Source organism: Sciurus carolinensis (assembly GCF_902686445.1).
Source record: "Sciurus carolinensis chromosome 14 unlocalized genomic scaffold, mSciCar1.2 scaffold_114_arrow_ctg1, whole genome shotgun sequence".
Classification (NCBI taxonomy): domain Eukaryota; kingdom Metazoa; phylum Chordata; class Mammalia; order Rodentia; family Sciuridae; genus Sciurus; species Sciurus carolinensis.
In genome coordinates, this window is record NW_025920106.1 from 968,565 (window position 1) to 995,031 (window position 26,467).

Below are 26,467 nucleotides of genomic sequence, written 5' to 3' on the forward strand. Positions count from 1 at the left end.
AGAAACAAAGCCAACTAGAAGTCTCTTGTTGCACTTACTACTGCTTACAAAGTATACTGAATAACAGGAAGATCAATTACAAGTTGTAATAAATCTTATGTATGTATTTTTTAGTGTTCACGTGCTTTTCCTGTAAGAGCTATCTGAATAAGAATTTGCATGGGTCGTCAAAAAGTAGTAAAATGAAATATGAGAAAAATGATCATCTTTTGTCTGGAAAGCAGAATTAAGGGAGTTTTTAGGCACTGAGGTCAGCACCATCACTGGTCGGTCACAGTCACAGAGCGAGCTGATGGGTGAGTCAGGCTGCCTGCATCATGGAGGTTGCAGGAGGGTACCCAACCCACTTGCCTTGCAGAGCTAGGCAGCGGGTATCCAACCCACCCAACCACCAGGCCAAAGACAAATGTCATCACTGAGTGACCCCGCCTGACCCTTGCACCAAGGACAGCACCATCACTGGTTGGTCACAGTAGTGGAGCGAGCTGGCAGGTGAGTCAGGCCTCCAGCATTCTGGAGGTAGCAAGTGGGTACCCAACCCACCTGCCTTGAAGAGCTAGGTGGCGGGTAGCCAACCCACCCAAACACTAGACCAAAGAGAGATGTCATCACTGAGTGACCCCACCCAACCAACACACTGAGGTCTGTCACCATAGTGGAACTAGCTGGCAGACAAGACAGCCCTCCTGCATCGCAGAGCCAGCCAGAGGTTTCTTTATAGGCTGGTGTAGGCATTTTGAATTATTCCTGAGGGTGTGGCCATCATCATTGGAAGGGCAGCTCCCTTCCTGTGACACTACAGGAGGCTAGAGGACCTTTGACAAGAACCAGGAGTCAAGGAGAGGAGGTATTGAGAGACTTGGGACCAACTCACAGCCACCAGATAAGTCTCTCCCACTGGTCAGGCTCCCTGGATGGGGAAGTAGTCCGGTAAAGCAGGAAACTTTATGGAGTAGAGTGGATCAGTGAGACTCCCATGCTGGAGCCAAGAACCCAGTCAACCAGGAGCAATGCAGATGAGGGCTACACACCAAGAGGCTTCAACACAGAGTGAGGGTCTGAGGCCCAGGTGGTAGCTCTGGTCCCCAGGGAAGATAGCAGAGGAGGGCCACTCAGCAAAGGGGTCCCTAGCAGGGTCAGGCTCCTCAGTCCAGATGGTAGGTCAGAACCCCTGGGAACATTGCAGAGGAGGGCTTCCCAGTCCAGGTGGTAATTCTGGACCCAAGGGAACTTCTCAGAGGAGAACTTGACAGTGAAACTTCCCCACAAGATGAGTCTTCCCTGCTGGGTGAGGCTTTCCTGCCAGGACAGTAGAGCCAGAGACACAGACCCAAATCAGATATGCCCGAATCTTCAGTCTAGTTCCCCTTTGACTGACCATCAGTCAATGAGTGGAGGCGCCTCTGCTCACCGAGAGGGAATACACATCACCTTAAGGCCACCACCCCTAGAGGGGCAGCTTCCTAGTGGAGCACTGCATTATCAAGTTCCTCCAAGACTTCAGGTTACTGAAGGCTAAGAGTTGAGTTTTTGGAAATCTACAGAGACAATATTAGTCAATAGAGGAAATCTGTAATATCCCAGAGTTTCACTACTAGAGGGGTAGATACCTGAGCAATATGAGAAAAAGAAGAAGAAAATGACCCAAACAAACCTAGATCCTACATCAATAAAATCCAAGGACAGCATGGCAGAATACATGTCAAAAAGGGAGTTCAGAATGTACATAATTAAAATGATCAGGAAAGAAAACAAGAAGATGAAAGAGCAAATGGAAGCATTGAATGATGGGATAAAAGAAGAAATGCAGGCATTGAATAATCACATCATTCAAGAGTTAAAAGAGCAAATACAGGAAGCAAAAGATCATTTCAATACAGGGTTAGAGATATTGAAAAAAAAACAAACAGAAATCCTTGAAATGAAGGAAAAAATTAATCAAATTAAAAACTCCATAGACAGCATAACCAATCAGATAGAACACCGGGAAGACAGAAACTCAGATATCAAAGACAAAATATTTAATCTTGAAGACATAGCTGACCAAACAGAGAAGATGGTAAGAAATCAAGAAAAGAATCTACAAGAAATATGGGATATCTTGAAAAGGTCAAATTTAAGAATTATTAGGATTGAGAAAAGCTTAGAGAAACAAACCAAAGAAGTGAACAATCTATTCAATAAAATAATATCAGAAAATTTCCCACATCAGAAGAATGAAGTGGAAAATCAAGTACAAGAGGCTTATAGGATTCCAAGTACACAAAATTACAAAAAACCCACACCAAGGCACATTACAATGAAAATACCTAACATACAAAATAAAGACAGAATTTTAAAGGATGTGATAAAAATTAATCAAATTACATTCAGGGGAAAACCAATACAGATATCAGCAGATTTCTCAATCCAGACCCTAAAAACTAGAAGGGCCTGGAACAACATTTTTCAAGCCCTGAAAGAAAACGGATGCCGACCAAGAATCTTATACCCAACAAAGCTTATCTTCAGATTTGACGACAAAATAAAACCCTCCCATGATAAAAGCTAAAAGAATTTACAAAAAGAAAGCCGCACTGCAGAACATTCTCAGCAAAATATTCCATGAGGAACAGATGAAAAACAATGATGTAAATCAGTAAAGGGAGGAACTACCCTAAAGGAACAACCAAATCATGTCAAAAAAAAAAAATGAGCCAAATGACCGCGAATACAAATCATATCTCAATAATAACCCTGAATGTTAATAGCCTGAACTCATCAGTCAAAAGAGAGATTGGCAGATTGGATTAAAAAGAATGATCCAACAATTTGCTGCCTGCAAGAGACTCATCTCATAGAAAAAGATACCCACAGACTAAAGGTGAAAGGATGGGAAAAAATATATCATGCACATGAACACAGCAAAAAAGCCGGAGTATCCATCCTCATATCAGATAATGTGGACTTCAAGCCAAAGTTAGTCAGAAGGGATAAAGAAGGACATTTCGAACTGCTTAAAGGAAGCATAAATCAACAAGACATAACAATCATACATATCTATGCCCCAAACAGTGGCTCATCCATATAAGTCAAACAAATCCTTCTCAATTCCAGAAATCAAATAGACCACAACAAAATAATGCTAGGTGATTTTAACACACCTCTCTCACCACTGGAAAGATCCTCCAAACAAAAAATTGAACAAAGAAACCATAGATCTAAATAACAGAATCAATAATTTTTACTTCATGGATATTTATAGAATATACCATGCAACAAAGAGCGAATACACTTTCTTCTCATCAGACCATGGATCCTTCTCTAAAATAGACCATATTTTATGCCACAAAGTTAATGTTAGCAAATACAAGAAGATAGAGATACTACCTTGTATTCTATCAGATAATAATGGGTTGAAATTAGAAATAAATGACAGAATGAAAAACAGAAACTACTCCAACACCTGGAGAAAAGTAATATACTGTTGCAAGATGAATAGATAACAGAAGATATCAGGAATAAAATTTTAAAATTCTTAGAGGTAAATGAGATTAAAGAAACATCATATCAAAATCTCTGGGACAGTATGAAAGCAGTACTTAGAGGAAAATTTATTTCATGGAATACATTCAATAGAAGAAGAAAAAATCCACAAATAAATGACCTAACTCTATAGCTCAAAGCCCTAGAAAAAGAAGAACAGAGCAACACCCAAAGAAGTAGAAGACAGGAAATGGTTAAAATCAGAGCTGAAATCAATGAAGTTGAAACAAAAGAAACAAGAGAAAAAATTGACAAAATAAATAGTTGGTACTTTGAAAAAATAAACAAAATTGATAAATCTTTACCCATGCTAACAAAGAGAAGGAGATAGGAAACCCAAATTACTTAAATTTGGAATGAACAAGGAAATATCACAACAGAAATGATTGAAATACAAAACATAATCAGAAGCTATTTTGAAAATTTATACAACAAAATAGAAATTCTCAAATGCTTAACAGGTTTCTAGAGACATATGAATTACCTAAACTGAATGAGGAGGACATACACAATTTAAATAGATCTATTTCAACTAATGAAATAGAAGAGGTCATCAAAAGCCTAACAACAAAGAAAAGTCCGGGACCAGATGGGTTCTCAGCTGAGTTCTACAAAACCTTTAAAGAAGAGCTCATTCCAATACTTCTCAAAGTATTTCATGCAATAGAAGAGGAGGGAACCCTTCCAAACTCATTCTATGAAGTCAGTATCACCCTGATATCTAAAGTAGACAGAGACACATCAAGGAAAGAAAATGTCAGACCAATATCCTTAATGAACATTGATGCAAAAATTCTCAGCAAAATTTTAGCAAATCACATACAAAAATATATTAGAAAGATAGTGCACCACGATCAAGTGGGTTTTACCCCAGGGATGCAAGGTTGGTTCAACATTCAGAAATCAATAAATATCATTTACCATTTCAACAGACTTAAGGTCAAGAATCACATGATTATTTCAATAGATACAGAAAAAGCATTTGATGAAATACAGCATCCTTTATGCTCAAAACACTAGGAAAAATAGGGATAGTGGGAATATTCCTTAACACTGTGAAGGTCATGTATGTTAAGCCCATGGCCAATATCATTCTGAAAGGTAAAAAACTGAAAGCATTCCCCCTAAAAACTGGAACAAGGCAGGGATGCCCTCTTTCACTACTTCTATTCAACATTGTCCTCAAAACTCTAGTTAGAGCAATTAGATAGACCAAGGAAATTAAACAGATACCAATAGGAAAAGAAGAAAACAAACTATCCCTATTTGCTGATGACATGATTATATATTTAGAGGAATCAGGAAATTTCAGCAGAAAACTTTTAGAACTCATAAGTGAATTCAGTAAAATAGCAGGATATAAGATCGATGCTCTTGAATCCAATGCATTTTTATACATAAGTGATGATTCTTCAGAAAGAGAATTTATGAAAACTACCCCATTCACAATAGCTTCAAAAAAAATAAAATACTTGGTAATCAATCTAACAAAAGAGGTGAAAGAAACTAAAGAAAGAAATTAAAGAAAACTTTAGAAGATGGAAATGTCTCCCATGTTCTTGGATAGAAAGAACAGATGTTGTCAAAATGGCCATACTACCAAATGTGCTACACAGATTCATTGCAGTACCAGTTAATATCTCAATGATGTACCTTACAGAAATAGATCAAGAAATCATGAAATCATCTGGAAGAACAAGAAACCCAGAGTACCTGAAGCAATTCTTAGAAGGAAGTGTGAAGCAGGGTCTACCACAATACCAGAATTCCAACTATCCTACGAAGCAATATTAACAAAAATGGCATGGTATTGCTAGCAAAGTAGACAGGTAGATCAAAGGTACAGAATAAAGCACATGGACACAAACCCAAATAAATACAATTTTCTCATACTAGACAAAGGTGCCAAAAATATACAATGGAGAAATGATAGCCTCTTCAACAAATGGTGCTGGGAAAACTGGAAATCCATATGCAACAGAATGAAACTAAACCCCTATCACTCACCGTGCACATAAATCAACTCAAAATGGATCAAGAACCTTGAAATCAGACCAGTGCCCCTTCATCTTATAGAAGAAAAGGTAGGTCCAAATATTCAAGATGTTGGCTTAGGATCAGACTTCCTTAACAGGAGTCCAATAGCACAAGAAATAAAAGCAAAAATCAATAACTTGGATAGAGTCAAACTAAATAGCTTTCTCTCAGCAAAGGAAACTATCAGCAATGCAAAGAGAGAACCAACAAAGTAGGAGAAAATCTTTGCCACTCATACTTCAGATAGAGCACTAATTTCCAGAATATATAAAGAACTCAAAAAGCTCTAACGAAGAATACAAATAACCCAATCAACAAATGAGCTAAGAAAGTTAACAGACACTTCACAGAAGAAGATCTACAAGCAGTCAACAAATATATGAAAAAATGTTCAACATCTCTAGTAATAAGAGAAATAAAATCAAAACAACTCTAAGATTCCATCTCACCCCAATTAGAATGGCAATTATCAAGAATACTAGCAACAATAGTTGTTGACTAGGATGTGGGGAAAAAGGTACACTCACACATTGCTGGTGGGGATGCAAATTAGTGCAGGCACTCTGGAAAGCAGTGTGAAGATTCCTTAGAAAACTTGAATGGAACCACCATTTGACCCAGCTATCCCACTCCTTGTCCTATACCCAAAGGACTTAAAATCAGCATACTACAGAGATACAGCCACATCAAGGTTCATAGTTGCTCAATTCACAATAGCCAGATTGTGGAACCAACCTAGATGTCCTTCAATTGATGAATGGATAAAGAAACTGTGATATAAATATATATATATGAATATTTCTCAGCTATAAAGAATAATAAAATTATGGCATTTGCAGGCAAATGGATAATTTGGAGAATATCATGCTAAGTGAGATAAACCAATCTCAAAAAACCAATGGATGAATGATATCACTGATAAGCGAATGATGACACATATAGGGGGGTGGCAGGGGGACAAGAATGGAGTAAGGAGGGACTGTAATGAGGGTTAAGAGGGGTAGGAGGGGTGTGGGGGATGAAAAAAATAACAGGATCAATCAAAAAATATTACCCTATGTAAATGTATGAATACACAAATGGTATGTCTCTACTTCTTGTACAGAGAGACAGGATATATCCCAATGTTTACAATAAAAATGAATTTTAAAAAGGAAGTTTTTATATTACCTGAAAATATAAAGTTCATTGTTACTTTTAGTTATTATTTCTATTTTTATGCAACTTTTTAAATTTCAAAATATACAAAATAAGGTGCAACTCATTCTAGATTTTGAACTCATGAGAACAGGGATCATGTCTGCCTTCTTCATTGTATGCTCATCACCTAACATTGTGCTTGGTAGATGTTAGATAAATGATTTTTTTCTTCTGTCCTCTGAATTATTTCCACTGGAGAGCATATAAAGAAGCTAGTGATTGTATCTATTGCTAATCTTGTGTTCAACAGATATAAATGCAAGCAAATTTTTCTAAAAATTCCATTTAAAAATTCATTAATTATAGTAATTATTATTCAGGTGTGATCATTAAATCCTTAAGGTTGGAAATTATTAAAATGGGTATTGCAGTATGCTTTACTCTTTGCATTAGGATCTGACAGTTCACTAATGTAACTACCTTTTGTTTGAATTCTCCACTTTCCTGCATGGGTGGATTTCAGTAGTGCTGTTTATATTAGAGACTGATTATTCAAATTTAACTTCATAATTACAGTATGATAGTTGTTTTTCTTTATATATAATTTTATTTTTAATTGGCAGATAATTTTATATATTTATTGGGTCTACTAACATTTCAATACATTTATATATATGTGCTGAACAGAGAGTGTAACTGGCATATCTATCACCTTAAATATTCATTATTTCTTTGTGTTGGGAACATTCACAATCCCTTCCACTAGCTGAAATACACAGTTAATTATTACCAACCTGTTACTCTGTAAAAGAAAAACAGATTTTTAGCATATTCTAATGTCATTAAATTTTATTCTCTGAAGTGTGGTTCTTGTAGTCTTAAATTTTTCATGTATACTTTACAAGTCATTGCTTATACTGTATAGTAACATTTCATGTTTAAAATTATTAATTTATATTCAGTACACTTATATAACCTATTTTTTTCACTTGCATAATCTTTAAAGCAAACTCTATTGTTTTTGTCAAGATCAACAATAGACCAATGTGTACTTCATATTAAGGACATTCTCATATTCACTAAACATACACACATGAGTAAGAAAATTTCCCTACTACTGAGAAGAAAATGTTTCTAGATCACAGTCATGTCTTCTCATGTACTCTCTTCATTATAGACAATGACTTTATATAACTTTTTCATGGATATTAATTGTTTTATTTTCATACTGGCATATGTTTGTTTTCAAAGTAGTGTTATTTTCTCTCAGTAAAAGATGATCCAAAACTTAAAATTCAAGTTGAATTTGCAGTAGTTCCATATTTGTGAATTTAAACATCTGAACTCCACAGATAGGTACAAGAAAATAATGTCATTTTACCATAGTTTTGTTAACCTTGTAAACATCACTTTTTATATACAGTGAAAAATTATTGGAATCAGACTGTCATGTACCAAAGTGTGGACTGTTGGTCTCATTATCCATACTGAGGTAAAAACATCTTTATTTGTTTATAGATAGTGTTGTATCTTGTAGTTTTGCATCATTATTCTGCACAGTTATTGGTAGAAGAAAACAAGAACTTATTAAATAATTAGTTACATACAAGACAGTACCTGGATAGGTAGTATATGATGATTCTAAAACTTCCTTTCTCTAATTTAATGTTTTTCATGAAAAACATATATATGAAGAGAAAAGGTAACAAAAAAACCAAAAAGAAGCACTTCTTCAGTCATATAGTAATATACTATCTATGAACAGAGTTTTAGTTTATCAAAAATTGAATTAAGCACTTCTTAGTTGGACCTGCAGTTTTCTATATCATTTTAACTTGGTGTATGTCATTGTAGCAAAAGGATAAAAACAATTTCTTTGCAGGACTTTTTCTACTTTTGGTCATTCAAGTTTGGAAAGTTTATTGTTTTGTCTAAAGTGGTAAGTGATGCCGAGTCTAATCACCAAGTATCAGTTTTATTTTATTTTACAACTCCAGAAAAAATGTATATTTGATTCTCTAGGATTAGAGTACAATGCAATATTTTAAGAATTTAATATGATTTATATACCTATGAAAACTGAAGTTCTGCATTATATCCTTTAACTTTTTATTTAAAGACATTAGCATCATCTATGCAAGAAGTAAATCATTTTTAGATTATTATTGTATCTTCTACTATTGCAAATGGATTCTAGAAAACACTTTTAAGAATATTCTTATTCTTCTGTTTACTATTTTTTTTTATTTTGTTCCCTCAGTTTCTATTTTCTACCTCTTTGTACTGTTTTTTTGTTTTTTTGTTTTTGTTTTTTTAATTTCGGTGTTAAGGTTGCTTACTTTTTAAATTTTTCTTTTAAAATATACATTGGATATATTGGGTTTCTGTGACACATTTTGATATATTCCACATACTCCATTTATTGACTCAATGCAAAATAAGCAGTGAGTTTAAGGTTTAAAAGGAAGGGTTTGGGAACTCAATTTTAAAGCTTTTAAGGAGGAAAGAATAAGACTTACATTACTGGTTTTGTTTTTGCAAGTTTCCTGATCTATAGTAGAATGTAAATTGGTTTTCTTTTAAACTGTATTTTGATTGGAGAACCTGAAAACAAATAGCATCTTGTTGGTTTCAAGTCTCCATAGGAATTCAAAGATCAGTCAGAAAATTATAGATCAGTCAGAAAATTATTTTATGATTTAGTTAAAAGGAAAATCAAATAGTAATTTTTACAAATTCTTTAGTATCTTAAAATCTACTTAAAATCTAAGTCTGTGGTATTTTAAAATTTGGGGCCTTGAAATAAAACAAAGCATTCACTGCAGACCATTATCCAATCCATATGTAGGGTAGGTTGACTATTTCAATTATAAATACTTATGCTTTTGACCCTTTCAATATTCCAATATCAAGTATATTTTAAAACTTGATCAAAAAAAAACTTGATCAATGTTCAACAATTTGACTGTAACCAACTCTTTCTATTCTTAAACACTGTAGAATTGTAGAGTTTTAGAAGTTGAGGAAGAGATAAAATTTTAAGAATGAATACTGAATTTATCATAGTTTTACTGGCAGTCAGAAATTGGTCTTGGGAAAATGGAAACCTATATAAAATTGGAAAAGTTTGGAAAGGTAAGTAAATTCTTTTTTTTTTAAATGTAAGACTCTCTTATTCATCATCTAAGTGTATGGTTTTGTCAACCATACAAAATTGTGAACATGATTGTCTAAACAATTATATCTTGCTCTGAAAAGGTAACAAAATTAGGAGGATTGAAACTTTCAATTCTTGAAAATATTCTCTCAGTTTGAGAGAAAATGAGTATTTTTTAAAGACTGAAACTCTTTTATTAAAACACAAAATATTTTGCTTTCTTGGTATCACAACAGGTAACTGTTTTTTTTTTGTTGGTTTGTTTGTTTGTTTGTTTGCCTCCTAGCAGTCTTCTGTCTATGCTGTCTTGGGAAATTGCTTGAGTTAAATTTTCTGAAAAATAACTTTAGAAATAAAAACATTTCATTGAAGGGTAATTAATTCTTAAAATGTGGCTTTTTCTTGAACTTGTCACTACCTGAAATGCTACTAATTTTGAAATATTCCATCTTCCACAGTAATAAAATGCAAGAAAATAATAAGTAAAAAATAATAAAAAACAGTAATAAATAAAAAAGATAGAAGTAATAAATAATAAATAGCAGGAAGGAAAATAACAGGCAGTTGATAGGGAAGCTTCTTTTCTTTTTAAAAGAACTAATGCATAAAGATTTTGAAAAGTTTGGAAACCTGAAAACAATGTTTTTGATTTAACAGTATAATTATTCTTTCATTTAATGTGCTCAGTGTCATTCAGTATTCTTATACCATTACAGGGAAAGCACCTTTGATTTTAATACTATTGATCCAAATCTTAATTTGAAATAAAGCACAGAAAAGTAAATTAAATTCTTGCTTTATACCTTTAAGACACTGTTTGGTCTAATAAAAACATGGAAGCTATGTGTATGTAACTGAAAGTCATTTTTGCTATAAGAAAATCTAATACTGGATATTCTGGAGTTTTCTTTGCAAGATGGAATTCAGCATGCTTAGAAATTAGAAATTCAGTTAGGACTCTTTATTGTTCTTCATTGTTCTTCAAAAATATGTTTTATAGGGTACATATGCAACAGTTTATAAAGGAAGAAGTAAACTGACAGAGAATTTGATGGTATTAAAAGAGATCTGTTTGGAACACGAAGAAGGCACACCCAGTACAGCTTAAGAGAAAGTATATTTATTTAGACTGTTTTAAAATCAAAATTCTATAAAAGTAATTATAAAAAATAAAGCAGAGAGAAATAATAAGTGACTGGAAGATATAATTAGACAATTAAAAATTATTTCTAAAACTAACATTCAGTAGAAAGAAATTAATATTCTTAATGTATATTAAAATACTATGAAGTCATTAAAAGTACTGACAGATAATTATCTGATAGGGAAATTTTACATATTGGTACATGGGAAGCATGGTAACTATAAATTAGCTGCATATATTAAGTATAGGAAATAAATGAACTATATAAAAACATGTCATAATACCATTTTATTTAAAAATTGAATTATTCAAAGTTGGTTTGATTCATACACAGTGGTAAATGCCTTCATTCCCAGTGGTTCAGGATGCTGAGGCAGGATGGTATGTTTGAAGCCAGCCTCAGCAACCTAGTGAGTACCTAAGCAACTTAGCTAGACCCTGCCTCAAAATAAAAACTAAAGAAAAAGCAGAGGACCTAGGGATGTGACTCAGGTTCAACCCCTGGTATCAAAACAAATAAATAAATAGATAAATAATGTTTGAGGTAACTGATTAGCAATATAGCAGAAGAAAGCCTATCTTGAACTGTATATAAATTAATCCTAGAGGTTCAAACAGTTAACATTAAGAAAAAAAAAAAAACAGAAGATGGTGAGTTGTAACATTAGAGATGACCTTAGGTACTATACTGTCAAACTCAAAATCATAAAAATGGTAAATGTTGATACCTTCAGTTTTTCTACCACTCATCCCCTTGGCAAATTGCTGTTTTTAACTTGAGATTATTATAACACTTGGTTTATATGCTAAACTTACTTCAAGTTTTTATAAAATTTGGGACCTCCACAGACTAAACAATGGGCTTTCATTTCTGTTTTACAGTTTCACTTTTAAAGGATTTAAAGCATGTAAACATAGTAACCTTGCATGACATTGTTCACCCAGATAAACCTTTGACTCTGGTCCTTGAGTATCTGGTAAGCATTTAAAAAATACTCAGTATTTAATTTTTCTTTAGTAATAGAAAGTCTGACATTTTTAACAGCCCCAGGTCCATTGTTGTTTATTTATTGGTATTTAAATAGATTAGGTGGTGCTTTATGTATCTTTTCTTGAGAAACAATTTTCTTTAAAAAGTTAATTACTATTAAGTTAATCAGCCATACATTCTGAAAACTGTGGTATCATGTGGTAAAATGCTGTGCTTTTTCATGGTAAAGAGCTAAAACAGTACATAGATTACTGTGGGATCATCATGAATATGCACAATGTAAAGGTATGTTTATTGTGTAATGTTAAAGTGTAATGAAAATGAGCTAGATTGCACAGTGAAATATATCAACCTTGTAACTAATCTTTGGAATTTTCTGAGTGGTTTATTTACTCAACTTCTGTTTATTATCCTATAGCTTTCCTGGGATCATACCTTTTTGTAAAACTGCTTTATTTTATAAGTCTTCTGAAATATTTTTGATACTTTATTTCACATTATAACTGATTGTCCAAAAAGTGTAGAATAAATCTGCAGGTATATTTTACTTTCTGAAAAAATCCAAATGATCGGTACATTTTGCAAAAGGCCACCTTTAAATGGTTAACTGTCCTGGTATATTTAAAATTGTATTAAATTGTATAATAATAGTGACTTTTCAGGGTTATGAATTATGAATAACTGTTATAAGTAAGGCCAAAAACATGTAGGTATTGTGATTTATTTGTTTGAAGTAACCATCTGTAATGTCAGAAGGAATAGTAATATAATTGTTTTTGAAGTACATCTAAGAATTCAAATAATGCTGAAGAAGTTTGCTATAATAACCAGATACAGAAGAAACCCTGAAGTTATTAGATACTTGACATACTTGTATTCTTATGGACTTCATTGTTCTCAGTGGTATATTTTACATTTTCAAAGATTTTATTTGTACAGAGTTCAACAGTTTATAGAAACCTATTTTGAAAATAGACTGTCCCATCTTGTGTGTTTGAGACCTTTATAATTCTGTAGATGGTAAATTAGTAACTTCAAACTCACATTTTATAATAGTGAATTTGGTAAATATAAAGGGAAGCCAGTTTCTATTATTGAAAGAGAGGTCTGAACATATGACTAGCACAATGCTAAGAATTTTAGAACAAGCATTTAAAAGTATTTTCATACACATTTCATAAATATTGTTTTCATTATAGTTTATATTTTCCTTTGCAAGGTGTTGTGAAGCTATTTGAACATCTCAGTTTTTAAAATTCTGGTTCTTCCTGCTTTTATATTAGCACTAATTTGGAAAGTAAATAGTCTTTAATTATCATAATTTGACAGAAGTTTGAGAAGTCTTTTAAGTCAGGTTTAAATAGTTGGAAAATATTTTATTTTTTGTTAAAATCGCATTTAGTGTTTTCCAAATGTAAAATTTAACATGAATATACAGAAAGGTAACTGTGTTCACCACTGAAATCCAAAGCAACCCAAGAGAAGTATATTAAAGTAGTAACTTCACAGTTTTCAAAAGAAATAAATATGTGAAGTCTGAAGACTTCAGAGCTTACAATTTATTCAGGCCAGGCATGGTGGTGAAAACCCACAAACCAGCTGCTTGGGAAACTGAGGTAGGCAAACTTGAGGCCAGCCTGAGCAATTTAATGAGACCCTGTCTCAGAATTAAAATGCAAAAGAGTTGGGGGCATAGCTCCGATATAGAGTGCTCTTGAGTTCAATCCTCACTACAACCCTCCAAAAAACCACCAGAGGCAAAACTGTCATTCATCACCAGCTGCCTTGGCTTATTTTTGGTATTAAGGTGTCACTTTTCATCTACAAGTAAAACAAAGGTAATTCTTGAATCTTCAGTACTTTAGGTTATATTTGGTAACCCCAGAAAATCAAGATGTGTTCCACATCTCCCTTTTCATCACAATACACAAATATCTCTACCATTAACCTTAGAGAAATTGCTTTTTACAGAGCACTAGAGTGCATTACCCCTTTTTGAATCACAGCTGATTTTGAAACTGAGTAGGAATTGCTAAAATTAAACTGTTCAGGAGGTAGATGTTAAAAGATGATTGAGTTATTTTTATAACCAGTAATTTGCCAAGGTATGCAGCCCTATTCTCTCTGAAACCTGAGAACTTACATAAAGCCACCAAGTCCAATGCCATATTTAAAGGTATTAACCCAGATCACATTGTGTTTTAAGGGAATAAGTGCCTGTGTTTGGCTAATGACCTGGAATTTTATAACCAAACTATAAACTTTAGTAGTATAGAGGATATGTCTGTTTAAGCTGCTTTCTGTAATAAATGAACTATTGCTATAAAAACAAAATATTGTTATATTTATAATACTTATTTTCATGACACTGTTGACACAAATGATAGATGCTTCAATTGAACAATATGAACTAAAATTGAGAAAACAACTCAAAATGGTAAAGGCATAGTCCTTAAGACAATATAATGTCTGTAAGAAACCTATGAAAACCATGCTGGACATGGAAATTGACATAAGAGGGTTTATTAAGCAAACAGAGTGTCTCCCTGCAGGGTAAGAGAGAAAATGAAAGGAAAAAAGAAAGGATGCATGCAAGAGAGAGTGTAAAAAGCCAGGAGGAGACAGAAAGAAAGTGAGTAGGAGAGAGAAAGTATGAGAAAAGATGGCGGGGAAGCTATCCTTAAGCAGTTGAATTCTGCCGGGCTAACAGGGGACCCATAATGGAGAAGGATAATTGCAAGTTGACTGATGAACAAATAGCTAGCTATGATGTTCACAGACTGACAAAGAGTTGGGAGGTGGGGAAATGACTGCAGTGGAAAGGGTGGGGAGAGAAACAAGAAATTGGGAGGCAGGGAAATAAATGCAGCATAAGGAGTGGGGGAGCAGCTTTATATTACAATGTCTTTTTTTTTTCTTTTACTATTCTAAACCAGTTGCTTTTCTACTTACCATAGCTTATGCTAATACCAAAGTTTATCTTGATATCTGTAAGACTAATTTTTACTTTTTCCTTTTGTAGCTGTTTCTATACCAAATTCTACATGGGTTAACTTATTGCCACAGAAGAATGGTGTTGCATTGATACTTGAAACCACAAAGCCTTCTCATTAATGAAAAACAGGATTTAAAGCTAACAGATTTTGGTATAGAATGATTAAATATTTATAAATTCCTCCAGATGGTTAGGTATAAAAGAAAAACCATTGTCACAATATGTTATCACTTTCATGTGAGTTTGGAAATTTTCTCTGAGACCACTGAACAATAATTGACAGAATTTTGTGGATGGTTTATGTTGGTTGTTAGTAACAAATACTGAAAGACGTGGGTTCCCAGGTGTGGCCCATGGACTCCAGGTTTCTGATACCCTTTCAGGGAGTGTCCTGAGGTAAAAATATATTTTCAGAAGTGCACTAAATGTTATTTTCTTTTTTCCCTGTGTTAATATTTGCACTATTGATCCAGAAGCAATAAGGATAAAACTGCTCTTTCTTAGTATATGTTCAGGCAGTGCCACCAAATTATATCATGGTATTCTTCACCATTGCACATTGTTAGAGACAAAGTATCAGCTACACTTAAATTATTTTTCCAAGCAGTAAAATACATTAATTTTATTAAATTTTTATCCTTGAGTAAGTGAGTAGTACTTTTGTGTTGTATATGTATAATGAAATGGGAATTATATAAAAGAACATGGACTGCACACAGAAATACTCCAGCTATCTCAAGGAAAAGTTTTTGGGTGATTATTTGGCTACAAGCTGAACTAGCCCCTTTTTTCATTCATGGAACATCATTTTTTTTGTACCAAAAATGACCAACAGACAAACTGTGGTTATTCAGATTTATATATTTGGCTGATTTTTCTTGAAATTAATGAATTAATCTCATCACTTCAAGGAAATCAGCTGCAGGTATTTCTTGCCAATACTAAAATTCAGGTTTAAAAAAATACAAATTATATTTTGAATTTTTTGATCTTCTGCTTTAAACTTAATATGTTCCCACTACTTAGAAACTTTTCTGATGAGGTCAGTTGTGATATTAAAAAATGGAGGTTTTTATAAATTTTGAATAAAAATTAAAAATTTCAATCTATAACTCAAGAATAAATATTTTTCCAGTTATCAGCACCTCATATTATAGAATAATGCCTGGTAAAAGATTCATTTAAAGTGCAAGATAGACCAGTATATTTTAACAAAAGTATGAATAGTTTATGGATATAATTTAAGTTACCATATAACCTTGAAGAAATAACTTAATCTAATAATAATATATCACAATATTATCTGCAGTAATTAGAAAATACTATTAAAATGTTTCTCTTTTCCCACTTCATATGAGTGAGATCTGATTTTCTTCATATAGCTATATATATTATGATATGTTGTGATATGGAGTAAAGCAACATATCACGATAGATAGAAAGCAAAAGCAAATACAGAATACAGCTGTCTTCCATCAAAATAGACTCTAAAATTTATTGAAATGTTAAAAAAGACCATTCATAATTAACTTTTTGGAAGAAAATGTTTCTTAAAAATGTTATTCATGTTAACATGAGAGGTGTTTTTAATGCATAACTAAATATTTTAATTTTTCTCATATTTTATGGCAAACATCAGAAGTAATCTATACAAGTAAAAATACTTGGGGTCCTTAATAATTTTTAAGAACTTAAAATGAGTTCCAAGACCCAAGAATTTAAAATCCACATCGGAAAGGGGGTCTTTTTATATGCTTGCCATGAAGACTGCATTTAGATTGTGCTTAGAAATTTAATTGGTAGTTATTTACATTTTAGGCAATCTTATTTTAAGGGGCTTCAGAGTAAAACAAAATTACATGTTTTTTTTTGTTTTGAGCATATTGTTTCTATTAGAAGAAGGAAAAACTTTGTAGATTAGCTTTGAAATTTATTTACTTTAGAATACTTTAGTAGAATTTAGTTTTAAAAAACCCATGTAGTTTTCCAAAATTGCATTTATAATTTTTCACAAATCATTTCAATAGATTCATTTTTAGAAAATTTTACTAAATTTTATAAGTATGAGTAGTTCAGGTTATTATACAAATTTACTTTTTAAAAGGTGAATTTGCCTTTGGCAATTTGCATACTTCTACCCACTTAGTATTTTGCTATTTGTTTGAAGCATAAATTCTTATTTTTATTTCCTTCCTTCAAAAGGAAATGAGTGGGCCAACTATGTTTAAACAAAAAAAGATGATACTTACATTTGCTTGCATAGATTATACAGTCTTTTAAAAATAGTTTGTCATTATTTCCCTTTTAATCATTCCCATCCCTCCTTCTCTCTTTGTCAAACTGCATTTACTATTCTTTGACATAATTGCAAAATGAATGGCTGTGAAAGAGAAACATTCATAAGTATTTGAAATGCAAAGAAATGTCAAGGACCATCAAAAATCCACTTTTATCTGGGAATTCTCTGAGAGCTTTAAATTTTGCCTCTAACTTCTTTAAAGGAAGCAAAGCAAATTTTATCTGTTCACAGGTCAGTAAGAAATTCTGATTACTGCCAGGTGTATTGATGCATGCGTGCAAACTCAGTGGTTTGGGAGACAGAGAGAATTATTGCAAAATCAAGAACAGCCTCATAGAGTTAGCAAAGCCCTTAAACAATTTAGCAATACCGTGACTCTAAATAATAGCTCAGTTGTAAAGTGGCCCTGGGTTAAATCTCAAGTAATAAAAAAAGAAGAAAAGAAACAAACAAAAGAGAGAGAAAAAACATTCTGATTTTTTCATGAGATAATATAATCAGCTTTCTTGCTTTTGTTATTTATTTATTTATTGCATAATAAATACACTTGGGGCTACAAGTAAGTGATAGTCAATTCAGTTTGATTCTTCATACTGTTAGTTGTTCTTGATACTTCTGAAAATTCTACCCTTTCTTCATGACCAGTGAAAACAGAGTTTAGAAATTACAATACAGTTATTTTCAATAAGGATAAAAATTGACTTGAGTAGAATCATGTGACAGTTGAGTTTGAGAGATTATTTACTTTATGTCATACCAATACCAAAATTCTGGTTGTAGACCAGAAACCTATTTGGACAAGCATGCTAGTTCATGATCTTCTCAGGAGCAGGAGAGTAAAGTATTGGGGGAACTACCACTGGAAACTTGCAAAGCTGTAGGATAAGAAAATTTATAGCTCTGTTCCTTTCCTCCGTATGACTCAGTCTTAGCATCTGAAAGATAAATCAGAAAGCTACCTCCCATCATATTAATTATCAAATATTATAGAAAATAATTTATTATACTTGTTTCTCAAAGCTGAGAGATTAATAGCAAAATTGATAATAAATAAAATGGTGTCAGCATCATTCCAGTTACCATTAGCCATGATTTAACTTTTTGGTGTTGCTTATGCAATTTTTATCCCATGTAATAAAGTATTGATTTAAGCTTTTGATATTTTTCACATTTTAATCAGATATATAAATTTATGTGTCATATAAAGTTATATGTAATAGTAATCTAGCCTTAAAAAATTCCCTTGTTTGAAATAAAATATATGGCAAAAATAAATTTATTTTCTTAATCTACATTTCAAAATTGCTCCTTCTTCATGTGATCAGGATTTAGAGGCTTAGAGATAATAATAACTCTAGTGCAAATGATGGATAAAGTTGAGAACTCTAGTCTTCATTTCTGGATAATTAGTGTATTCCATATTAAATTGACAAAGGAATGGTAAATGTTTTGTATTATTTACAGCAATTAGTAATACTCAAAATCAATGAGGTCTCTCTTAGTCTAAAATTATCCATGTAACAAGACGAGTACAGAATACATTGTAATTTCTGTTCCATGGAAACTTTTCTGAATGGATTTCTGCAAGGAAATTGTCAGTAAAACTCAACTGGATTATAGATTAATGACTTCAGGATATTTAATAAAAAATAGTATAGCAAGTAAATGTTAGAATTAGGTTAGAGGTGATAAGAGCTTATAACTGTGGCAAGTAAATTGTGTATCTCAGTGTCACTGACCTATTTTAGATTAATTTAATTTTAGCTAGAAAATAATTTTGGCACTTTGACTTATGGAGAAAAGGAAAACATTTTTAGCTTAGATTAAGATAAACTAAACATCTACACCTTATACCAGGTACATTCAGCACATAAAAGTATGTAAAATTTGTGGTCTCAGAATTATTGTATTTAGTTTAATTATATAATGATATGCTGGCCCAAGACCACAGGTGCTCAGCAGAATTCATAAAATCAATTTTGTTCAAACTTCAAGATGCCATTGAGTAGCCATCTCAGTATCCCTGTGAATGAAGTCATAATGAGGATAGGAACTAAGAAAATCTCTATATTTTTAATGGATTTAAGTATATTTAATTTTTTGTTTTCTTTTCCCTATTAAGGACTAGCCAGATCCATGTCAGTTCCCACAAGATCTACTCAAGTGATATTATCACATTATGGTATCATCTATCTGATGCGCTTCTTGGTTCTGCAGAGTACTCAACACAGATTGACAAGTGGCAAATATATACAGATACAAAATTACTACATTTATAAATTTGAAATAATGTAGCTGATAACACAGGGCATACTAATAGTGACCTTAAAAGAGTTGTAATTTTAAGGAGTCACAGCATAAACAGTGAATAAGAGTTCTGGTATGGTATCAAGATTATCTATGTTTAAATATCAATTTCATTATCCAAATCACTGGCCTGTGCCTTAGATTCCACATTTAAGTAAATGGAAATAATTTAACAACAACTACTTTAATGTTCTGTACATAATGTTAAAGCCAAATTAATTAACATGTAAAAAAAAACCTCAGAAAAGTATTGACACAGTATTTGAATGCAAAATTATTTTATCATTATTTAATATTCATCAAAATATACCAGTTTTAAGTTGTTCTAAAAACAATAATCAAAATACTGTAACCATCTTTCTCAAACATCACGTTGATCTTGGTATTCCCCAATTTAAATATCTCTGTGGCCAGTGCACTCATTAAGCTATAAAGTGCATTTCTTAATCCAGAACTTAGAGATTTCCATAAAATGTCTGTGAATACTTTTTCCAACAATTTTAAACTATTTCTCAATGCAAATATCCCCTTTTAGCTAAATGGCCTATTCACTATACTTCAGAAAAAACTGGGTTTTCCCATCTTTGCTTTTTGTGCTCATATTAATACCCCAATTGCCTGCTTTGCTGCTCTAACTGGGGTCTGTGCCTCATAAACTTCTAAACAAAGTTTTTCATAAATCCTCTCCTGAATACAAACTAGCGTTGAGGTGCAATTTCTTCCTCTAACTGGTGGTTGCATTTATTTTCTGTATTTATGTACTAAGTCATATACTTCTCTCATTGTCTTGAGCAATTTTATAAAATCTTGTTTTGTGTAACATATTTTTCTCTTTATAAAATTCCAATAATATGTATATAACATAAAATTTTCTATTTTAACAAGTTTCATGTATAGTTTTCAGACCTTAAATAAGTTCGCATCATTGTCCACCTATCCCTGTCTTCAGAACTTTTATCTTTCTGGCAAAACTGAAACTCTGTACCCATTAGACAACTTCCTATTCCACTGCTTTCTGCAGTCCCTGAAAATTACCATTCTTTTTGTCTCTGAAATTTACTGAATAACTTACAGGAATGGAATTACACAATATTTTTTGTAACTTACTTATTTCAGTTATTTTCCTTAGTATAATGTCTTCAGGGTTTATCCATGTTGTAGAATGTGTCATGAGGACTTTCTTTTCAGACATTTACGTACATGCCAAGTGTTTATCCATTCATCTATCAAAGGGGATTGGAGTTGCTTCTGTATTTTAACTTCTGTAAACAATGCTACTGTGAATGTGAGCATACAACTATCTGTTCAAGATTGTGCTTTCACTACTTCTGGGTCTAGATCTGGAAGTGGAATTGCTGGATCACATAATAATTCTGTTTTTAACTTTTTGAGGAACCACTGTACAGTTTTCCATTTCAATCATATCATTTTACTTTCTGTATAACATTTTAATATTTAAAATTAGATTTTACATAATTTTTTTAATATTTGCTAGATTGTGAGATTTTAATGAAAGGACTGTCTTAAATTCCTGTATATTCACACAACTCCTAGGTGATAGTGTCTCTACCTTGAGCCTCCTTATTTTTCTTCTCTTACAAACACACACACACACACACACACACACACACACCACCCTGCATCTGCATATTGTCTCTGCTTCATGCATTAGAAAGTGTTGAATTATTTGTTTCCCATTACCTTATGCCTTAGCTCATGCCACAATCATCTCCCAAATTACCACAACAATCTCCTTATTTGTTGGTCCTATTTCCTGTCTTGCCCCTTTCAACCCATAAGTATTTATAATTTTCATCATTTTAATTTCAGTTTAAATAAAATATCTAATAAGTGTAAAATGTTCTCTAAAGCACTTTCTAAGTAATGCTTATATATATGTGCATAAGGATAATTTATATTAATATGCATAAATTTCTATGTATATTTATTTATTTTTTTTAATTCAGAAACTCCATCTCAGGAAACTTGGTCAGGTGTTTCTTCAAATGATGAATTCAAGAACTTCAACTTTCCAAAATTTAAACCTTAGCCTCTAATTAAACACATACCCAAGTATATTTTTAAAATGAAAATGGGAGAAATTATATGGTTCTTTTTAATTTCTTAAAGTATTTCCACAACAAAATTTCCATACAAATAATAATACACACAGCTCTTAAATATTTTGGAACCTAATGTAATTAAATTTCTCATTTCCTTTTTCATATTAATTTTATAATTAAGTAAGGAACAATTGGTAAAGTATGTATGAAGTAGCATTGAGTTGTAAATAAAATGAGTGTAGAACCTAGGTATTAGAATTCTAGAGTTTATCTAGGTAGCTCCTATTCCCAGAAAGAAAGCATTGATTAATGCCTTATTTGGTACCATAAAGATCATGATACATTTTTGTTTTGCTTTCTACAGAATTGTTCTCTATTTACTCACAAAACACCTAAGTGTTATAAGTAAACTTTTGACTCTGATGCTTACATTAGATGACACATATGTATTTTGTTCAACTTTATGGACATAATTTGTACTTGAAGAATATAAACTGTGGTTCCACAACAAAATGTAATGTCCTGAATGTCAGAAGTTCAGTTGAAGTTTCTTCTCACAGCTACATCCATATCAGTCTAAATCTCCCAGTAAAATTGGTCTGAATATTTTGACTTGTGGAATGAATTAAATTTGTAGTAACATAGAATAACCCCTTGACTTTATTTTCCTTTAAAAATTTTGAGTCACCAAACTATCAAATTAAGGACATTGCCTATTTTATTTAAAAATTTTACATTGCTTACAACATAACACACTTCTTGTACTTTCATTTCTTCTCAAACTAGGGACATAATAGCAAAACATTTCTGATACCAGAAATATTTTTTAAATAATTGTATGTACTGATAGTCTTATTGTTAGTATAATACCTGATAGTCTCTGCTAGACATTCTTAGGAAGAATAGTCATGTATGCTGTCATTTTTTGGTCTCTCCAAAGTAGTATAATTCCTATTTTTCTGTATTTTATGTTTTTACACACATATAATTGCCTATGGTACTGTTCAGTGTAGAAGGGTGAAGGCCTGTGAAGCAGATTGACCATTAACTTAGCTCCAATCTTGTCAGTGCCTAGGTTCCTCTGGATATGTGCCAGAATGGCAAAGTGCTGAATACTGGAAGAGTCTGGAGAATGTCTAGGTTTGCAGGATCCCTAGGACCTACTTAGAACACTCAGGGGAGAATATTTCTCTACTTATAATGGTACTTCTGTCAGTGAAAGGCAGTGAAAGATAGAACCTCTGATTTGTCAATGAGAGATAATACCAGTAAAATAATTCCTACTTCCACTATTCCCAGTTATGTTAATTTCATAACTACAATTACATTCTTTATTAAATATTGGCTTGGTGGTCTTGATTAGTGAAGTTTTATGAAGTTATGCACATTTAAATTGAACTTACTACCTTCTAGTACCCATTGCTATAAAAATTTTTGAATGGCTTGTCTCTGTGTTTATCTTGAAACACACTAATACATTTTGGGGACACTTTTCTGTGTTTTTACCCATATGATAGGAAAATGATGCTTTTATGCACTTGCCTTCATTTCAGTGCTGTGAAAATTGATGTAGTCATTAAGCTCTCTTTTTATGGAGGTCACTTGATTTTGAGACAGAATGATGAGTCAAATTCAAAAGCTTTAATATTTTTCTTGAACATTGAAAATTTGAATTGATGCTATTTATGATCTATTCCTAAGGCAATGACAAGTTTAGCCTCTTTAGACTGAAATAGTTTTGAGTCTATTTGAACTCAACCAGAGAATCTCTTTTAGGGAACTTAAATTTAGCAAACAAAAACATTTAGAAAATAGTTTTAGCTGAAAATTTTCTATCAGCTAAGATGAAAATTGCCACATTTTTAGTTGTTATATCTATATCTATGCTAGACTGTGAAGGAATTGTGTTGTTAACAAAATTTCTACAGGTAAGTCACATCTTATTTTATAATTCTGGAATGTCATTAAGCCTCAGTTTTCTCATATGTAGAATGACAATGATTATTTTTGGGAGTATCCAAAATATTCCAGGAACATGCTTAAGTTAAACATATATATATATATATATATATATATATATATATATATATATATATATATAATATACAATACATAATACAATATATGTTATATTTATTACATAGTTTCTCTTAATGATCTGGATCTCTCATTGTAACCAAAAACAGTGGTTGGCATTTATCAACTGTGTCAAGGCCATGTCCTCCAAATTTTTGATCTCTTATATTCTCTTTTTCCTTGTAGTTAACTGCCTTTCAGGTTGCTGCAGTTCCAAATACCACTCACATTTCCTCCAATTCATGAAGAAGTGGGAGGAAAAGAGTGGTACCAGCCACATTTATTCTCTTATATTTTGAAAGCTAGGCTTTCATATAAATGCCTGAAAGGCTTCTTCCAAAATCTCATTGGCCAGCACATTAATTTTAAGAGAGGCTAGAAATTGGAAGCAGGAATGTTGTAATTAGGATAAACTTAGAAACAGTCCTGATTTATAATCCATCTGTCAATTAACAAGGAAAAGGGACAGTGGGTATTGATAGGTTACTAAGAACATCTGCCATAAGGACACTGACTGTATTGCCCCCAGTCCTTGGTGATTTGTGAAGAAAAGTAAAAACAAAAGTTGAATATTTTATTTTTTTATCACTTCAGAAAATAGAGGAATCTAAAGTTTTACCTCAGGTCCATACTTATCCTGAAATTATGAAACTGAGATATAATTATTACTTATAATTTCAATAGCAATTCAAATTCAAGTGTATCTGGAATACTCCAAATCAGTACTTGATAATAGTCCTCATATTAAACAAACAAGATTTTTTTAAAAATGCTCTAAATACTGATTTGTCCTTTTTTGACTTTTATAGTAACTGAGAGTAAAAGTTAATGAAGCAGTAATTTGCTTTTTTACAGTTCAAATCTAAGGAAAGGATTTCAGCAGAAGAGGCCATGAAGCATACATAATTTCAAAGTCTGTGCCCAAGAATACCTGCTTTACCATAAAGTAAGAAAATCCAAAGATTCCCCATTTATGCTAATTTCTCTAGTGATGGGGAATGAGATGGATTAGAGGTTTAGAAAGAGATGGTTTCTTTTTTTAAATCTGAAATATTGGTCATTTTCAAAAGTCAATCAAAATTTCTTAAAGGAAGGAGCCCCCACTGTGGTTTTTCAAATCAGTCATAATTTTTTATTCTGTAATTTTTTAAATATATATATTGCCACTACTCTAAGAAACTGTAAGAAACCAATAATACTGAAGTATGGGTCATCACACTTACTGCATTTAATTTGAAACATACTATCTGTGATGGCATCTATAGGCCTAATATAGCTTTGATTCATTTGTGGAAAAACCTTACCTTAATATATAAAGATGACTTCCTTTCTGGGGGTTACTCTGACTTTACCATCCCTAAGACAGGGGTCAGTGTATTATCAAAGCCATTAAAATAATACATTTTCCATGTGGGAGGTAACTCTTAAATTTCACTTCTGACATACATTTATATAAATTAGCCCAGTGTCTTACTTTAAAATGGAGTAAGGTAAGTAAGGGATTAGGAGAATATTTCAGAACTTAGCTATGAAAACCTTTCATTTATTTCCAATTCTCATTTACTAGAGAATATTCTTGGAGATTTATATAGCAATCAGGAACAAGCAAATTGAATAAGAAATCCTTTAGACTTTTACTCAGCCTTTACAGGATATTTTTAAATTTAAGACTACCTTCTGACAGAGGTTGAAAATGAGAAACAAATTACAGGTGCATTTTTTTAAAAAATTATATTGCATTATTAATACCAAATTTCAGTTTAAGGTAGTAGCACCAATCTGTTCCATGTTCTTCAATAAAAATCTAAAGGTAGTTTGAGGACCTGATACTTTTATGTCATTGTGAAATAACAATAAAGGACAGAGAGAATAAGAACCTGGTAATGCATTTTATGAGGTCTCCCAACCCAGTAAGTTCTGGAACAAATACCATGTGTTTTTTCTTCTTTTGGGTTTTTAAATTTTTTTTTTTATTTTTTCAGAGAAACACCTGCTTGCACGAAGCTTTAAAGCAGAGTTTGGGGAAGGGTTCTGAAAAGGGATCACTTCCTTTGGTTTCCTCCTGAAAATGGACAAAAAAAGACAAAATTTTGAGCAGGGCCATATAGACTTATAAATGCAGTATATTTACATTGGATCTCTATATAATTTTTAAGTGATCATTTATAGTTGGATCATGTATGTTTTTAATAATATTGACCTTCACCTAATGACTTTTGTCTGTGCATTTTAGGTGTGTCAGTATTCAGTTTGAAAAAAATTCAGTTGCAAAAACCTTGTTTTTTTAAATTTATTTTTATTGTCATCAAATGGGATACATCTTGTTTCTCTGTTTGTACATGAACTAGAGGCATACCATTTCTGTAATCATACATTTACCTAGGGTAATAGTTTTTGACTCATTCTGTTTTTTTCCCTTCCCCCCACCCCTCTTTCTCCTCTATACAGACATTTCTTCCTCCATCCTTGCCCCTCTCCCAACCCCCATTATATGTCATCAACCACTTATCAGCCAGCTCATTCATCCTTTGGTTTTTTGAGATTGGCTTATCTCAGCATGATATTCTCCAATTTCATCCATTTGCCTGCAAATGTCATAATTTTATTATTCTTTATGGCTCAGTAATATTCCTTTATATATATATATATATATATATATATATATATATATATATATATATATATTTCAGATTCTATATACATTCATCAATTGCGGGGCATCTAGGTTGGGTC

The 26,467-nt window shown here is 32.2% G+C and overlaps 1 pseudogene; it reads left to right on the forward strand.

Annotated features, from left to right (window-relative positions):
* The window catches only part of LOC124973253 (cyclin-dependent kinase 17-like), a 41,539-nt pseudogene extending 17,615 nt beyond the window's left edge, over positions 1-23,924 (forward strand).
* Positions 23,925-26,467: the final 2,543 nt, after the last annotated feature.